This window comes from Amaranthus tricolor, chromosome 6 (genome assembly GCF_026212465.1).
Source record: "Amaranthus tricolor cultivar Red isolate AtriRed21 chromosome 6, ASM2621246v1, whole genome shotgun sequence".
Classification (NCBI taxonomy): Eukaryota; Viridiplantae; Streptophyta; class Magnoliopsida; order Caryophyllales; family Amaranthaceae; genus Amaranthus; species Amaranthus tricolor.
The window spans coordinates 2,246,146-2,264,839 of record NC_080052.1 but is presented as its reverse complement, the minus strand read 5'-3'; positions in this window follow the sequence as shown (position 1 = coordinate 2,264,839).

Below are 18,694 nucleotides of genomic sequence, written 5' to 3'. Positions count from 1 at the left end.
TGATCAATGAAGAATGAACGATGAAGAATGAAAAAGGATCAATGATAAATGTAGAATGAACGATGAAGAATGAATAAGGATCAATGATCAATGAAGAATGAACGATGAAGAATAAACAAGGATCAATGATCAATGAAGAATGAACGATGAAGAATGAACAAGGATCAATGATCAATGAAGAATGAACGATGAAGAATGAACTTGGATCAATGATCATTAAAGAATGAACGATGAAAAATGAACAAGGATCAATGAACGATGAAGAATGAACGATGAAGAATGAACTAGGATCAATGATCATTAAAAAATGAACGATGAAGAATAAAATAGGATCAATGATCAATGAAGAATAAACGATGAAGAATGAACAAGGATCAATGATCATTGAGGAATGAACAATGAACAATGAACAAGGATCAATGATCAATGAAGAATGAACAATGAAAAATGAAATCGGATCAATGGTCAATGAAGAATGAACGATGAAGAATGAACAAGGATCAATGAAGAATGAACGATGAAGAATGAACAAGGAATAATGATCAATGAAGAATGAACGATGAAGAATAAACAAGGATCAATGATAAATAAAGAATGAACGATGAAGAATGAACAAGGATCAATGATCATTGAGGAATGAACGATGAACAATGAACAAGGAACAATGATCAATAAAGAATGAACGATGAAGAATGAACAAGGATCAATGATCAATGAAGAATGAACGATGAAGAATGAACAAGGATTAATGATCATTGAGGAATGAACGATGAACAATGAACAAGGAACAATGATCAATGAAGATTGAACGTTGAAGAATGAACAAGGATCAATGATCAATGAAGAATGAACGATGAAGAATGAACAAGGATAAATGATTAAAGAAGAATGAACGATGAAGAATGAACAAGGATCAATGATTAATGAAGAATGAACGATGAAGAATGAATAAGGATCAATGATCAATGAAGAATGAACGATGAAGAATGAACAAGGATCAATGATCAATAAAGAATGAGCTAGGATCAATGATCATTAAAGAATGAACGATGAAGAATGAACAAGGATCAATGAACGATGAAGAATGAACGATGAAGAATGAACTAGGATCAATGATCATTAAAGAATGAATGATGAAGAATAAAATAGGATCAATGATAATTGAAGAATGAACGATGAAGAATGAACAAGGATCAATGATCAATGAAGAATTAACGATGAAGAATAAACAAGGATCAATGATCAATGAAGAATGAACGATGAAGAATGAACAAGGATCAATGATCAATGAAGAATGAACGATGAAGAATGAACAAGGAATAATGATCAATGAAGAATGAACGATGAAGAATAAACAAGGATCAATGATAAATAAAGAATGAACGATGAAGAATGAACAAGGATCAATGATCATTGAGGAATGAACGATGAACAATGAACAAGGAACAATGATCAATGAAGAATGAACGATGAAGAATGAACAAGGATCATTGATCAATGAAGAATGAACGATGAAGAATGAACAAGGATCAATGATAGATGAAGAATGAACGATGAAGAATGAACTATGATCAATGATCATTAAAGAATGAATGATGAAGAATAAAATAGGATCAATGATCAATGAAGAATGAACGATGAAGAATGAACAAGGATCAATGATCATTGAGGAATGAACAATGAACAATGAACAAGGATCAATGATCATTGAAGAATGAACGATGAAGAATGAACAAGGATCAATGATCAATGAAGAATGAACGATGAAGAATGAACAAGGATCAATGATCAATGAAGAATGAACGATGAAGAATGAACAAGGATCAATGATAAATGAACAATGAACGATGAAGAATGAACAAGAATCAATGATAAATGAACAATGAACAATGAAGAATGAACAAGGATCAATGATCAATGAAGAATTAACGATGAAGAATGAACAAAGATCAATGATCAATGAAGAATGAATGATGAAGAATGAACAAGGATCAATGATAAATGAAGAATGAACGATGAAGAATGAACAAAGATCAATGATCAATGAAGAATGAACGATGAAGAATGAACAAGGATCAATGATCAATGAAGAATGTACGATGAAGAATGAACAAGGATCAATGATCATTGAAGAATGGACGATGAACAATGAACAAGGAACAATGATCAATGAAGCATGGACGATGAAGAATGAACAAGGAACAATGATCAATGAAGAATGAACGATGAAGTATGAACAAGGATCAATGATTAAAGAAGAATGAACGATGAAGAATGAACAAGGATCAATGATAAATGAAGAATGAACGATGAAGAATGAACAAGGATCAATGATCAATGAAGAATGAACGATGAAGAATGAACAAGGATCAATGATCATTGAGGAATGAACGATGAACAATGAACAAGGAACAATGATCAATGAAGAATGAACGATGAATAATAAACAAGGATCAATGATAAATAAAGAATGAACGATGAAGAATGAACAAGGATCAATGATCATTGAGGAATGAACGATGAACAATGAACAAGGAACAATGATCAATGAAGAATGAACGATGAAGAATGAACAAGGATCAATGATCAATGAAGAATAAACGATGAAGAATGAACAAGGATCAATGATCAATGAAGAATGAACAAGGATCAATGATAAATGAAGAATGAACGATGAAGAATGAACAAGGATCAATGATCAATGAAGAATGAACGATGAAGAATGAAAAAGGATCAATGATAAATGTAGAATGAACGATGAAGAATGAACAAGGATCAATGATCAATGAAGAATGAACGATGAAGAATAAACAAGGATCAATGATCAATGAAGAATGAACGATGAAGAATGAACAAGGATCAATGATCAATGAAGAATGAACGATGAAGAATGAACAAGGAATAATGATCAATGAAGAATGAACGATGAAGAATAAACAAGGATCAATGATAAATAAAGAATGAACGATGAAGAATGAACAAGGATCAATGATCATTGAGGAATGAACGATGAACAATGAACAAGGAACAATGATCAATAAAGAATGAACGATGAAGAATGAACAAGGATCAATGATCAATGAAGAATGAACGATGAAGAATGAACAAGGATCAATGATCATTGAGGAATGAACGATGAACAATGAACAAGGAACAATGATCAATGAAGATTGAATGTTGAAGAATGAACAAGGATCAATGATCAATGAAGAATGAACGATGAAGAATGAACAAGGATAAATGATTAAAGAAGAATGAACGATGAAGAATGAACAAGGATCAATGATTAATGAAGAATGAACGATGAAGAATGAACAAGGATCAATGATCAATGAAGAATGAACGATGAAGAATGAACAAGGATCAATGATCAATAAAGAATGAGCTAGGATCAATGATTATTAAAGAATGAACGATGAAGAATGAACAAGGATCAATGAACGATGAAGAATGAACGATGAAGAATGAACTAGGATCAATGATCATTAAAGAATGAATGATGAAGAATAAAATAGGATCAATGATAATTGAAGAATGAACGATGAAGAATGAACAAGGATCAATGATCAATGAAGAATTAACGATGAAGAATAAACAAGGATCAATGATCAATGAAGAATGAACGATGAAGAATGAACAAGGATCAATGATCAATGAAGAATGAACGATGAAGAATGAACAAGGAATAATGATCAATGAAGAATGAACGATGAAGAATAAACAAGGATCAATGATAAATAAAGAATGAATGATGAAGAATGAACAAGGATCAATGATCATTGAGGAATGAACGATGAACAATGAACAAGGAACAATGATCAATGAAGAATGAACGATGAAGAATGAACAAGGATCATTGATCAATGAAGAATGAACGATGAAGAATGAACAAGGATCAATGATCAATGAAGAATGAACAAGGATCAATGATAAATGAAGAATAAACGATGAAGAATGAACAAGGATCAATGATCAATGAAGAATGAACGATGAAGAATGAAAAAGGATCAATGATAAATGTAGAATGAACGATGAAGAATGAACAAGGATTAATGATCAATGAAGAATGAACGATGAAGAATAAACAAGGATCAATGATCAATGAAGAATGAACGATGAAGAATGAACAAGGATCAATGATCAATGAAGAATGAACCATGAAGAATGAACGATGAAGAATGAACAAGGATCAATGATGAATGAAGAATGAACGATGAAGAATGAACAAGGATCAATGATCAATGAAGAATGAACAATGAAGAATGAACAAGGATCAATGATCAATGAAGAATGAACGATGAAGAATGAACAAGGATCAATGATAGATGAAGAATGAACGATGAAGAATGAACTATGATCAATGATCATTAAAGAATGAATGATGAAGAATAAAATAGGATCAATGATCAATGAAGAATGAACGATGAAGAATGAACAAGGATCAATGATCATTGAGGAATGAACAATGAACAATGAACAAGGATCAATGATCAATGAAGAATGAACGATGAAGAATGAACAAGGATCAATGATCAATGAAGAATGAACGATGAAGAATGAACAAGGATCAATGATCAATGAAGAATGAACGATGAAGAATGAACAAGGATCAATGATAAATGAACAATGAACGATGAAGAATGAACAAGAATCAATGATAAATGAACAATGAACAATGAAGAATGAACAAGGATCAATGATCAATGAAGAATTAACGATGAAGAATGAACAAAGATCAATGATCAATGAAGAATGAATGATGAAGAATGAACAAGGATCAATGATAAATGAAGAATGAACGATGAAGAATGAACAAAGATCAATGATCAATGAAGAATGAACGATGAAGAATGAACAAGGATTAATGATCAATAAAGAATGTACGATGAAGAATGAACAAGGATCAATGATCATTGAGGAATGGACGATGAACAATGAACAAGGAACAATGATCAATGAAGCATGAACGATGAAGAATGAACAAGGATCAATGATCAATGAAGAATGAACGATGAAGTATGAACAAGGATCAATGATTAAAGAAGAATGAACGATGAAGAATGAACAAGGATCAATGATAAATGAAGAATGAACGATGAAGAATGAACAAGGATCAATGATCAATGAAGAATGAACGATGAAGAATGAACAAGGATCAATGATCATTGAGTAATGAACGATGAACAATGAACAAGGAACAATGATCAATGAAGAATGAACGATGAATAATAAACAAGGATCAATGATAAATAAAGAATGAACGATGAAGAATGAACAAGGATCAATGATCATTGAGGAATGAACGATGAACAATGAACAAGGAACAATGATCAATGAAGAATGAACGATGAAGAATGAACAAGGATCAATGATCAATGAAGAATAAACGATGAAGAATGAACAAGGATCAATGATCAATGAAGAATTAACAAGGATCAATGATAAATGAAGAATGAACGATGAAGAATGAACAAAGATCAATGATCAATGAAGAATGAACGATGAAGAATGAAAAAGGATCAATGATAAATGTAGAATGAACGATGAAGAATGAATAAGGATCAATGATCAATGAAGAATGAACGATGAAGAATAAACAAGGATCAATGATCAATGAAGAATGAACGATGAAGAATGAACAAGGATCAATGATCAATGAAGAATGAACGATGAAGAATGAACTTGGATCAATGATCATTAAAGAATGAACGATGAAAAATGAACAAGGATCAATGAACGATGAAGAATGAACGATGAAGAATGAACTAGGATCAATGATCATTAAAAAATGAACGATGAAGAATAAAATAGGATCAATGATCAATGAAGAATAAACGATGAAGAATGAACAAGGATCAATGATCATTGAGGAATGAACAATGAACAATGAACAAGGATCAATGATCAATGAAGAATGAACAATGAAAAATGAAATCGGATCAATGGTCAATGAAGAATGAACGATGAAGAATGAACAAGGATCAATGAAGAATGAACGATGAAGAATGAACAAGGAATAATGATCAATGAAGAATGAACGATGAAGAATAAACAAGGATCAATGATAAATAAAGAATGAACGATGAAGAATGAACAAGGATCAATGATCATTGAGGAATGAACGATGAACAATGAACAAGGAACAATGATCAATGAAGAATGAACGATGAAGAATGAACAAGGATCAATGATCAATGAAGAATGAACAATGAAGAATGAACAAGGATCAATGATCAATGAAGAATGAACGATGAAGAATGAACAAGGATCAATGATAGATGAAGAATGAACGATGAAGAATGAACTATGATCAATGATCATTAAAGAATGAATGATGAAGAATAAAATAGGATCAATGATCAATGAAGAATGAACGATGAAGAATGAACAAGGATCAATGATCATTGAGGAATGAACAATGAACAATGAACAAGGATCAATGATCAATGAAGAGTGAACGATGAAGAATGAACAAGGATCAATGATCAATGAAGAATGAACGATGAAGAATGAACAAGGATCAATGATCAATGAAGAATGAACGATGAAGAATGAACAAGGATCAATGATAAATGAACAATGAACGATGAAGAATGAACAAGAATCAATGATAAATGAACAATGAACAATGAAGAATGAACAAGGATCAATGATCAATGAAGAATTAACGATGAAGAATGAACAAAGATCAATGATCAATGAAGAATGAATGATGAAGAATGAACAAGGATCAATGATAAATGAAGAATGAACGATGAAGAATGAACAAAGATCAATGATCAATGAAGAATGAACGATGAAGAATGAACAAGGATTAATGATCAATAAAGAATGTACGATGAAGAATGAACAAGGATCAATGACCATTGAGGAATGGACGATGAACAATGAACAAGGAACAATGATCAATGAAGCATGAACGATGGAGAATGAACAAGGATCAATGATCAATGAAGAATGAACGATGAAGTATGAACAAGGATCAATGATTAAAGAAGAATGAACGATGAAGAATGAACAAGGATCAATGATAAATGAAGAATGAACGATGAAGAATGAACAAAGATCAATGATCAATGAAGAATGAACGATGAAGAATGAAAAAGGATCAATGATAAATGTAGAATGAACGATGAAGAATGAATAAGGATCAATGATCAATGAAGAATGAACGATGAAGAATAAACAAGGATCAATGATCAATGAAGAATGAACGATGAAGAATGAACAAGGATCAATGATCAATGAAGAATGAACGATGAAGAATGAACTTGGATCAATGATCATTAAAGAATGAACGATGAAAAATGAACAAGGATCAATGAACGATGAAGAATGAACGATGAAGAAAGAACTAGGATCAATGATCATTAAAAAATGAACGATGAAGAATAAAATAGGATCAATGATCAATGAAGAATGAACGATGAAGAATGAACAAGGATCAATGATCATTGAGGAATGAACAATGAACAATGAACAAGGATCAATGATCAATGAAGAATGAACAATGAAAAATGAAATCGGATCAATGGTCAATGAAGAATGAACGATGAAGAATGAACAAGGATCAATGAAGAATGAACGATGAAGAATGAACAAGGAATAATGATCAATGAAGAATGAACGATGAAGAATAAACAAGGATCAATGATAAATAAAGAATGAACGATGAAGAATGAACAAGGATCAATGATCATTGAGGAATGAACGATGAACAATGAACAAGGAACAATGATCAATGAAGAATGAACGATGAAGAATGAACAAGGATCAATGATCAATGAAGAATGAACAATGAAGAATGAACAAGGATCAATGATCAATGAAGAATGAACGATGAAGAATGAACAAGGATCAATGAACGATGAAGAATGAACTATGATCAATGATCATTAAAGAATGAATGATGAAGAATAAAATAGGATCAATGATCAATGAAGAATGAACGATGAAGAATGAACAAGGATCAATGATCATTGAGGAATGAACAATGAACAATGAACAAGGATCAATGATCAATGAAGAATGAACGATGAAGAATGAACAAGGATCAATGATCAATGAAGAATGAACGATGAAGAATGAACAAGGATCAATGATCAATGAAGAATGAACGATGAAGAATGAACAAGGATCAATGATAAATGAACAATGAACGATGAAGAATGAACAAGAATCAATGATAAATGAACAATGAACAATGAAGAATGAACAAGGATCAATGATCAATGAAGAATTAACGATGAAGAATGAACAAAGATCAATGATCAATGAAGAATGAATGATGAAGAATGAACAAGGATCAATGATAAATGAAGAATGAACGATGAAGAATGAACAAAGATCAATGATCAATGAAGAATGAACGATGAAGAATGAACAAGGATTAATGATCAATAAAGAATGTACGATGAAGAATGAACAAGGATCAATGATCATTGAGGAATGGACGATGAACAATGAACAAGGAACAATGATCAATGAAGCATGAACGATGAAGAATGAACAAGGATCAATGATCAATGAAGAATGAACGATGAAGTATGAACAAGGATCAATGATTAAAGAAGAATGAACGATGAAGAATGAACAAGGATCAATGATAAATGAAGAATGAACGATGAAGAATGAACAAGGATCAATGATCAATGAAGAATGAACGATGAAGAATGAACAAGGATCAATGATCATTGAGTAATGAACGATGAACAATGAACAAGGAACAATGATCAATGAAGAATGAACGATGAATAATAAACAAGGATCAATGATAAATAAAGAATGAACGATGAAGAATGAACAAGGATCAATGATCATTGAGGAATGAACGATGAACAATGAACAAGGAACAATGATCAATGAAGAATGAACGATGAAGAATGAACAAGGATTAATGATCAATAAAGAATGTACGATGAAGAATGAACAAGGATCAATGATCATTGAGGAATGGACGATGAACAATGAACAAGGAACAATGATCAATGAAGCATGAACGATGAAGAATGAACAAGGATCAATGATCAATGAAGAATGAACGATGAAGTATGAACAAGGATCAATGATTAAAGAAGAATGAACGATGAAGAATGAACAAGGATCAATGATAAATGAAGAATGAACGATGAAGAATGAACAAGGATCAATGATCAATGAAGAATGAACGATGAAGAATGAACAAGGATCAATGATCATTGAGTAATGAACGATGAACAATGAACAAGGAACAATGATCAATGAAGAATGAACGATGAATAATAAACAAGGATCAATGATAAATAAAGAATGAACGATGAAGAATGAACAAGGATCAATGATCATTGAGGAATGAACGATGAACAATGAACAAGGAACAATGATCAATGAAGAATGAACGATGAAGAATGAACAAGGATCAATGATCAATGAAGAATAAACGATGAAGAATGAACAAGGATCAATGATCAATGAAGAATTAACAAGGATCAATGATAAATGAAGAATGAACGATGAAGAATGAACAAAGATCAATGATCAATGAAGAATGAACGATGAAGAATGAAAAAGGATCAATGATAAATGTAGAATGAACGATGAAGAATGAATAAGGATCAATGATCAATGAAGAATGAACGATGAAGAATAAACAAGGATCAATGATCAATGAAGAATGAACGATGAAGAATGAACAAGGATCAATGATCAATGAAGAATGAACGATGAAGAATGAACTTGGATCAATGATCATTAAAGAATGAACGATGAAAAATGAACAAGGATCAATGAACGATGAAGAATGAACGATGAAGAATGAACTAGGATCAATGATCATTAAAAAATGAACGATGAAGAATAAAATAGGATCAATGATCAATGAAGAATAAACGATGAAGAATGAACAAGGATCAATGATCATTGAGGAATGAACAATGAACAATGAACAAGGATCAATGATCAATGAAGAATGAACAATGAAAAATGAAATCGGATCAATGGTCAATGAAGAATGAACGATGAAGAATGAACAAGGATCAATGAAGAATGAACGATGAAGAATGAACAAGGAATAATGATCAATGAAGAATGAACGATGAAGAATAAACAAGGATCAATGATAAATAAAGAATGAACGATGAAGAATGAACAAGGATCAATGATCATTGAGGAATGAACGATGAACAATGAACAAGGAACAATGATCAATGAAGAATGAACGATGAAGAATGAACAAGGATCAATGATCAATGAAGAATGAACAATGAAGAATGAACAAGGATCAATGATCAATGAAGAATGAACGATGAAGAATGAACAAGGATCAATGATAGATGAAGAATGAACGATGAAGAATGAACTATGATCAATGATCATTAAAGAATGAATGATGAAGAATAAAATAGGATCAATGATCAATGAAGAATGAACGATGAAGAATGAACAAGGATCAATGATCATTGAGGAATGAACAATGAACAATGAACAAGGATCAATGATCAATGAAGAGTGAACGATGAAGAATGAACAAGGATCAATGATCAATGAAGAATGAACGATGAAGAATGAACAAGGATCAATGATCAATGAAGAATGAACGATGAAGAATGAACAAGGATCAATGATAAATGAACAATGAACGATGAAGAATGAACAAGAATCAATGATAAATGAACAATGAACAATGAAGAATGAACAAGGATCAATGATCAATGAAGAATTAACGATGAAGAATGAACAAAGATCAATGATCAATGAAGAATGAATGATGAAGAATGAACAAGGATCAATGATAAATGAAGAATGAACGATGAAGAATGAACAAAGATCAATGATCAATGAAGAATGAACGATGAAGAATGAACAAGGATTAATGATCAATAAAGAATGTACGATGAAGAATGAACAAGGATCAATGATCATTGAGGAATGGACGATGAACAATGAACAAGGAACAATGATCAATGAAGCATGAACGATGAAGAATGAACAAGGATCAATGATCAATGAAGAATGAACGATGAAGTATGAACAAGGATCAATGATTAAAGAAGAATGAACGATGAAGACTGAACAAGGATCAATGATAAATGAAGAATGAACGATGAAGAATGAACAAAGATCAATGATCAATGAAGAATGAACGATGAAGAATGAAAAAGGATCAATGATAAATGTAGAATGAACGATGAAGAATGAATAAGGATCAATGATCAATGAAGAATGAACGATGAAGAATAAACAAGGATCAATGATCAATGAAGAATGAACGATGAAGAATGAACAAGGATCAATGATCAATGAAGAATGAACGATGAAGAATGAACTTGGATCAATGATCATTAAAGAATGAACGATGAAAAATGAACAAGGATCAATGAACGATGAAGAATGAACGATGAAGAAAGAACTAGGATCAATGATCATTAAAAAATGAACGATGAAGAATAAAATAGGATCAATGATCAATGAAGAATGAACGATGAAGAATGAACAAGGATCAATGATCATTGAGGAATGAACAATGAACAATGAACAAGGATCAATGATCAATGAAGAATGAACAATGAAAAATGAAATCGGATCAATGGTCAATGAAGAATGAACGATGAAGAATGAACAAGGATCAATGAAGAATGAACGATGAAGAATGAACAAGGAATAATGATCAATGAAGAATGAACGATGAAGAATAAACAAGGATCAATGATAAATAAAGAATGAACGATGAAGAATGAACAAGGATCAATGATCATTGAGGAATGAACGATGAACAATGAACAAGGAACAATGATCAATGAAGAATGAACGATGAAGAATGAACAAGGATCAATGATCAATGAAGAATGAACAATGAAGAATGAACAAGGATCAATGATCAATGAAGAATGAACGATGAAGAATGAACAAGGATCAATGAACGATGAAGAATGAACTATGATCAATGATCATTAAAGAATGAATGATGAAGAATAAAATAGGATCAATGATCAATGAAGAATGAACGATGAAGAATGAACAAGGATCAATGATCATTGAGGAATGAACAATGAACAATGAACAAGGATCAATGATCAATGAAGAATGAACGATGAAGAATGAACAAGGATCAATGATCAATGAAGAATGAACGATGAAGAATGAACAAGGATCAATGATCAATGAAGAATGAACGATGAAGAATGAACAAGGATCAATGATAAATGAACAATGAACGATGAAGAATGAACAAGAATCAATGATAAATGAACAATGAACAATGAAGAATGAACAAGGATCAATGATCAATGAAGAATTAACGATGAAGAATGAACAAAGATCAATGATCAATGAAGAATGAATGATGAAGAATGAACAAGGATCAATGATAAATGAAGAATGAACGATGAAGAATGAACAAAGATCAATGATCAATGAAGAATGAACGATGAAGAATGAACAAGGATTAATGATCAATAAAGAATGTACGATGAAGAATGAACAAGGATCAATGATCATTGAGGAATGGACGATGAACAATGAACAAGGAACAATGATCAATGAAGCATGAACGATGAAGAATGAACAAGGATCAATGATCAATGAAGAATGAACGATGAAGTATGAACAAGGATCAATGATTAAAGAAGAATGAACGATGAAGAATGAACAAGGATCAATGATAAATGAAGAATGAACGATGAAGAATGAACAAGGATCAATGATCAATGAAGAATGAACGATGAAGAATGAACAAGGATCAATGATCATTGAGTAATGAACGATGAACAATGAACAAGGAACAATGATCAATGAAGAATGAACGATGAATAATAAACAAGGATCAATGATAAATAAAGAATGAACGATGAAGAATGAACAAGGATCAATGATCATTGAGGAATGAACGATGAACAATGAACAAGGAACAATGATCAATGAAGAATGAACGATGAAGAATGAACAAGGATTAATGATCAATAAAGAATGTACGATGAAGAATGAACAAGGATCAATGATCATTGAGGAATGGACGATGAACAATGAACAAGGAACAATGATCAATGAAGCATGAACGATGAAGAATGAACAAGGATCAATGATCAATGAAGAATGAACGATGAAGTATGAACAAGGATCAATGATTAAAGAAGAATGAACGATGAAGAATGAACAAGGATCAATGATAAATGAAGAATGAACGATGAAGAATGAACAAGGATCAATGATCAATGAAGAATGAACGATGAAGAATGAACAAGGATCAATGATCATTGAGTAATGAACGATGAACAATGAACAAGGAACAATGATCAATGAAGAATGAACGATGAATAATAAACAAGGATCAATGATAAATAAAGAATGAACGATGAAGAATGAACAAGGATCAATGATCATTGAGGAATGAACGATGAACAATGAACAAGGAACAATGATCAATGAAGAATGAACGATGAAGAATGAACAAGGATCAATGATCAATGAAGAATAAACGATGAAGAATGAACAAGGATCAATGATCAATGAAGAATTAACAAGGATCAATGATAAATGAAGAATGAACGATGAAGAATGAACAAAGATCAATGATCAATGAAGAATGAACGATGAAGAATGAAAAAGGATCAATGATAAATGTAGAATGAACGATGAAGAATGAATAAGGATCAATGATCAATGAAGAATGAACGATGAAGAATAAACAAGGATCAATGATCAATGAAGAATGAACGATGAAGAATGAACAAGGATCAATGATCAATGAAGAATGAACGATGAAGAATGAACTTGGATCAATGATCATTAAAGAATGAACGATGAAAAATGAACAAGGATCAATGAACGATGAAGAATGAACGATGAAGAATGAACTAGGATCAATGATCATTAAAAAATGAACGATGAAGAATAAAATAGGATCAATGATCAATGAAGAATAAACGATGAAGAATGAACAAGGATCAATGATCATTGAGGAATGAACAATGAACAATGAACAAGGATCAATGATCAATGAAGAATGAACAATGAAAAATGAAATCGGATCAATGGTCAATGAAGAATGAACGATGAAGAATGAACAAGGATCAATGAAGAATGAACGATGAAGAATGAACAAGGAATAATGATCAATGAAGAATGAACGATGAAGAATAAACAAGGATCAATGATAAATAAAGAATGAACGATGAAGAATGAACAAGGATCAATGATCATTGAGGAATGAACGATGAACAATGAACAAGGAACAATGATCAATGAAGAATGAACGATGAAGAATGAACAAGGATCAATGATCAATGAAGAATGAACAATGAAGAATGAACAAGGATCAATGATCAATGAAGAATGAACGATGAAGAATGAACAAGGATCAATGATAGATGAAGAATGAACGATGAAGAATGAACTATGATCAATGATCATTAAAGAATGAATGATGAAGAATAAAATAGGATCAATGATCAATGAAGAATGAACGATGAAGAATGAACAAGGATCAATGATCATTGAGGAATGAACAATGAACAATGAACAAGGATCAATGATCAATGAAGAGTGAACGATGAAGAATGAACAAGGATCAATGATCAATGAAGAATGAACGATGAAGAATGAACAAGGATCAATGATCAATGAAGAATGAACGATGAAGAATGAACAAGGATCAATGATAAATGAACAATGAACGATGAAGAATGAACAAGAATCAATGATAAATGAACAATGAACAATGAAGAATGAACAAGGATCAATGATCAATGAAGAATTAACGATGAAGAATGAACAAAGATCAATGATCAATGAAGAATGAATGATGAAGAATGAACAAGGATCAATGATAAATGAAGAATGAACGATGAAGAATGAACAAAGATCAATGATCAATGAAGAATGAACGATGAAGAATGAACAAGGATTAATGATCAATAAAGAATGTACGATGAAGAATGAACAAGGATCAATGATCATTGAGGAATGGACGATGAACAATGAACAAGGAACAATGATCAATGAAGCATGAACGATGAAGAATGAACAAGGATCAATGATCAATGAAGAATGAACGATGAAGTATGAACAAGGATCAATGATTAAAGAAGAATGAACGATGAAGAATGAACAAGGATCAATGATAAATGAAGAATGAACGATGAAGAATGAACAAAGATCAATGATCAATGAAGAATGAACGATGAAGAATGAAAAAGGATCAATGATAAATGTAGAATGAACGATGAAGAATGAATAAGGATCAATGATCAATGAAGAATGAACGATGAAGAATAAACAAGGATCAATGATCAATGAAGAATGAACGATGAAGAATGAACAAGGATCAATGATCAATGAAGAATGAACGATGAAGAATGAACTTGGATCAATGATCATTAAAGAATGAACGATGAAAAATGAACAAGGATCAATGAACGATGAAGAATGAACGATGAAGAAAGAACTAGGATCAATGATCATTAAAAAATGAACGATGAAGAATAAAATAGGATCAATGATCAATGAAGAATGAACGATGAAGAATGAACAAGGATCAATGATCATTGAGGAATGAACAATGAACAATGAACAAGGATCAATGATCAATGAAGAATGAACAATGAAAAATGAAATCGGATCAATGGTCAATGAAGAATGAACGATGAAGAATGAACAAGGATCAATGAAGAATGAACGATGAAGAATGAACAAGGAATAATGATCAATGAAGAATGAACGATGAAGAATAAACAAGGATCAATGATAAATAAAGAATGAACGATGAAGAATGAACAAGGATCAATGATCATTGAGGAATGAACGATGAACAATGAACAAGGAACAATGATCAATGAAGAATGAACGATGAAGAATGAACAAGGATCAATGATCAATGAAGAATGAACAATGAAGAATGAACAAGGATCAATGATCAATGAAGAATGAACGATGAAGAATGAACAAGGATCAATGAACGATGAAGAATGAACTATGATCAATGATCATTAAAGAATGAATGATGAAGAATAAAATAGGATCAATGATCAATGAAGAATGAACGATGAAGAATGAACAAGGATCAATGATCATTGAGGAATGAACAATGAACAATGAACAAGGATCAATGATCAATGAAGAATGAACGATGAAGAATGAACAAGGATCAATGATCAATGAAGAATGAACGATGAAGAATGAACAAGGATCAATGATCAATGAAGAATGAACGATGAAGAATGAACAAGGATCAATGATAAATGAAAAATGAACGATGAAGAATGAACAAGAATCAATGATAAATGAACAATGAACAATGAAGAATGAACAAGGATCAATGATCAATGAAGAATTAACGATGAAGAATGAACAAAGATCAATGATCAATGAAGAATGAATGATGAAGAATGAACAAGGATCAATGATAAATGAAGAATGAACGATGAAGAATGAACAAAGATCAATGATCAATGAAGAATGAACGATGAAGAATGAACAAGGATTAATGATCAATAAAGAATGTACGATGAAGAATGAACAAGGATCAATGATCATTGAGGAATGGACGATGAACAATGAACAAGGAACAATGATCAATGAAGCATGAACGATGAAGAATGAACAAGGATCAATGATCAATGAAGAATGAACGATGAAGTATGAACAAGGATCAATGATTAAAGAAGAATGAACGATGAAGAATGAACAAGGATCAATGATAAATGAAGAATGAACGATGAAGAATGAACAAGGATCAATGATCAATGAAGAATGAACGATGAAGAATGAACAAGGATCAATGATCATTGAGTAATGAACGATGAACAATGAACAAGGAACAATGATCAATGAAGAATGAACGATGAATAATAAACAAGGATCAATGATAAATAAAGAATGAACGATGAAGAATGAACAAGGATCAATGATCATTGAGGAATGAACGATGAACAATGAACAAGGAACAATGATCAATGAAGAATGAACGATGAAGAATGAACAAGGATCAATGATCAATGAAGAATAAACGATGAAGAATGAACAAGGATCAATGATCAATGAAGAATTAACAAGGATCAATGATAAATGAAGAATGAACGATGAAGAATGAACAAAGATCAATGATCAATGAAGAATGAACGATGAAGAATGAAAAAGGATCAATGATAAATGTAGAATGAACGATGAAGAATGAATAAGGATCAATGATCAATGAAGAATGAACGATGAAGAATAAACAAGGATCAATGATCAATGAAGAATGAACGATGAAGAATGAACAAGGATCAATGATCAATGAAGAATGAACGATGAAGAATGAACTTGGATCAATGATCATTAAAGAATGAACGATGAAAAATGAACAAGGATCAATGAACGATGAAGAATGAACGATGAAGAATGAACTAGGATCAATGATCATTAAAAAATGAACGATGAAGAATAAAATAGGATCAATGATCAATGAAGAATAAACGATGAAGAATGAACAAGGATCAATGATCATTGAGGAATGAACAATGAACAATGAACAAGGATCAATGATCAATGAAGAATGAACAATGAAAAATGAAATCGGATCAATGGTCAATGAAGAATGAACGATGAAGAATGAACAAGGATCAATGAAGAATGAACGATGAAGAATGAACAAGGAATAATGATCAATGAAGAATGAACGATGAAGAATAAACAAGGATCAATGATAAATAAAGAATGAACGATGAAGAATGAACAAGGATCAATGATCATTGAGGAATGAACGATGAACAATGAACAAGGAACAATGATCAATGAAGAATGAACGATGAAGAATGAACAAGGATCAATGATCAATGAAGAATGAACAATGAAGAATGAACAAGGATCAATGATCAATGAAGAATGAACGATGAAGAATGAACAAGGATCAATGATAGATGAAGAATGAACGATGAAGAATGAACTATGATCAATGATCATTAAAGAATGAATGATGAAGAATAAAATAGGATCAATGATCAATGAAGAATGAACGATGAAGAATGAACAAGGATCAATGATCATTGAGGAATGAACAATGAACAATGAACAAGGATCAATGATCAATGAAGAATGAACGATGAAGAATGAACAAGGATCAATGATCAATGAAGAATGAACGATGAAGAATGAACAAGGATCAATGATCAATGAAGAATGAACGATGAAGAATGAACAAGGATCAATGATAAATGAACAATGAACGATGAAGAATGAACAAGAATCAATGATAAATGAACAATGAACAATGAAGAATGAACAAGGATCAATGATCAATGAAGAATTAACGATGAAGAATGAACAAAGATCAATGATCAATGAAGAATGAATGATGAAGAATGAACAAGGATCAATGATAAATGAAGAATGAACGATGAAGAATGAACAAAGATCAATGATCAATGAAGAATGAACGATGAAGAATGAACAAGGATTAATGATCAATAAAGAATGTACGATGAAGAATGAACAAGGATCAATGATCATTGAGGAATGGACGATGAACAATGAACAAGGAACAATGATCAATGAAGCATGAACGATGAAGAATGAACAAGGATCAATGATCAATGAAGAATGAACGATGAAGTATGAACAAGGATCAATGATTAAAGAAGAATGAACGATGAAGAATGAACAAGGATCAATGATAAATGAAGAATGAACGATGCAGAATGAACAAGGATCAATGACCAATGAAGAATGAACGATGAAGAATGAA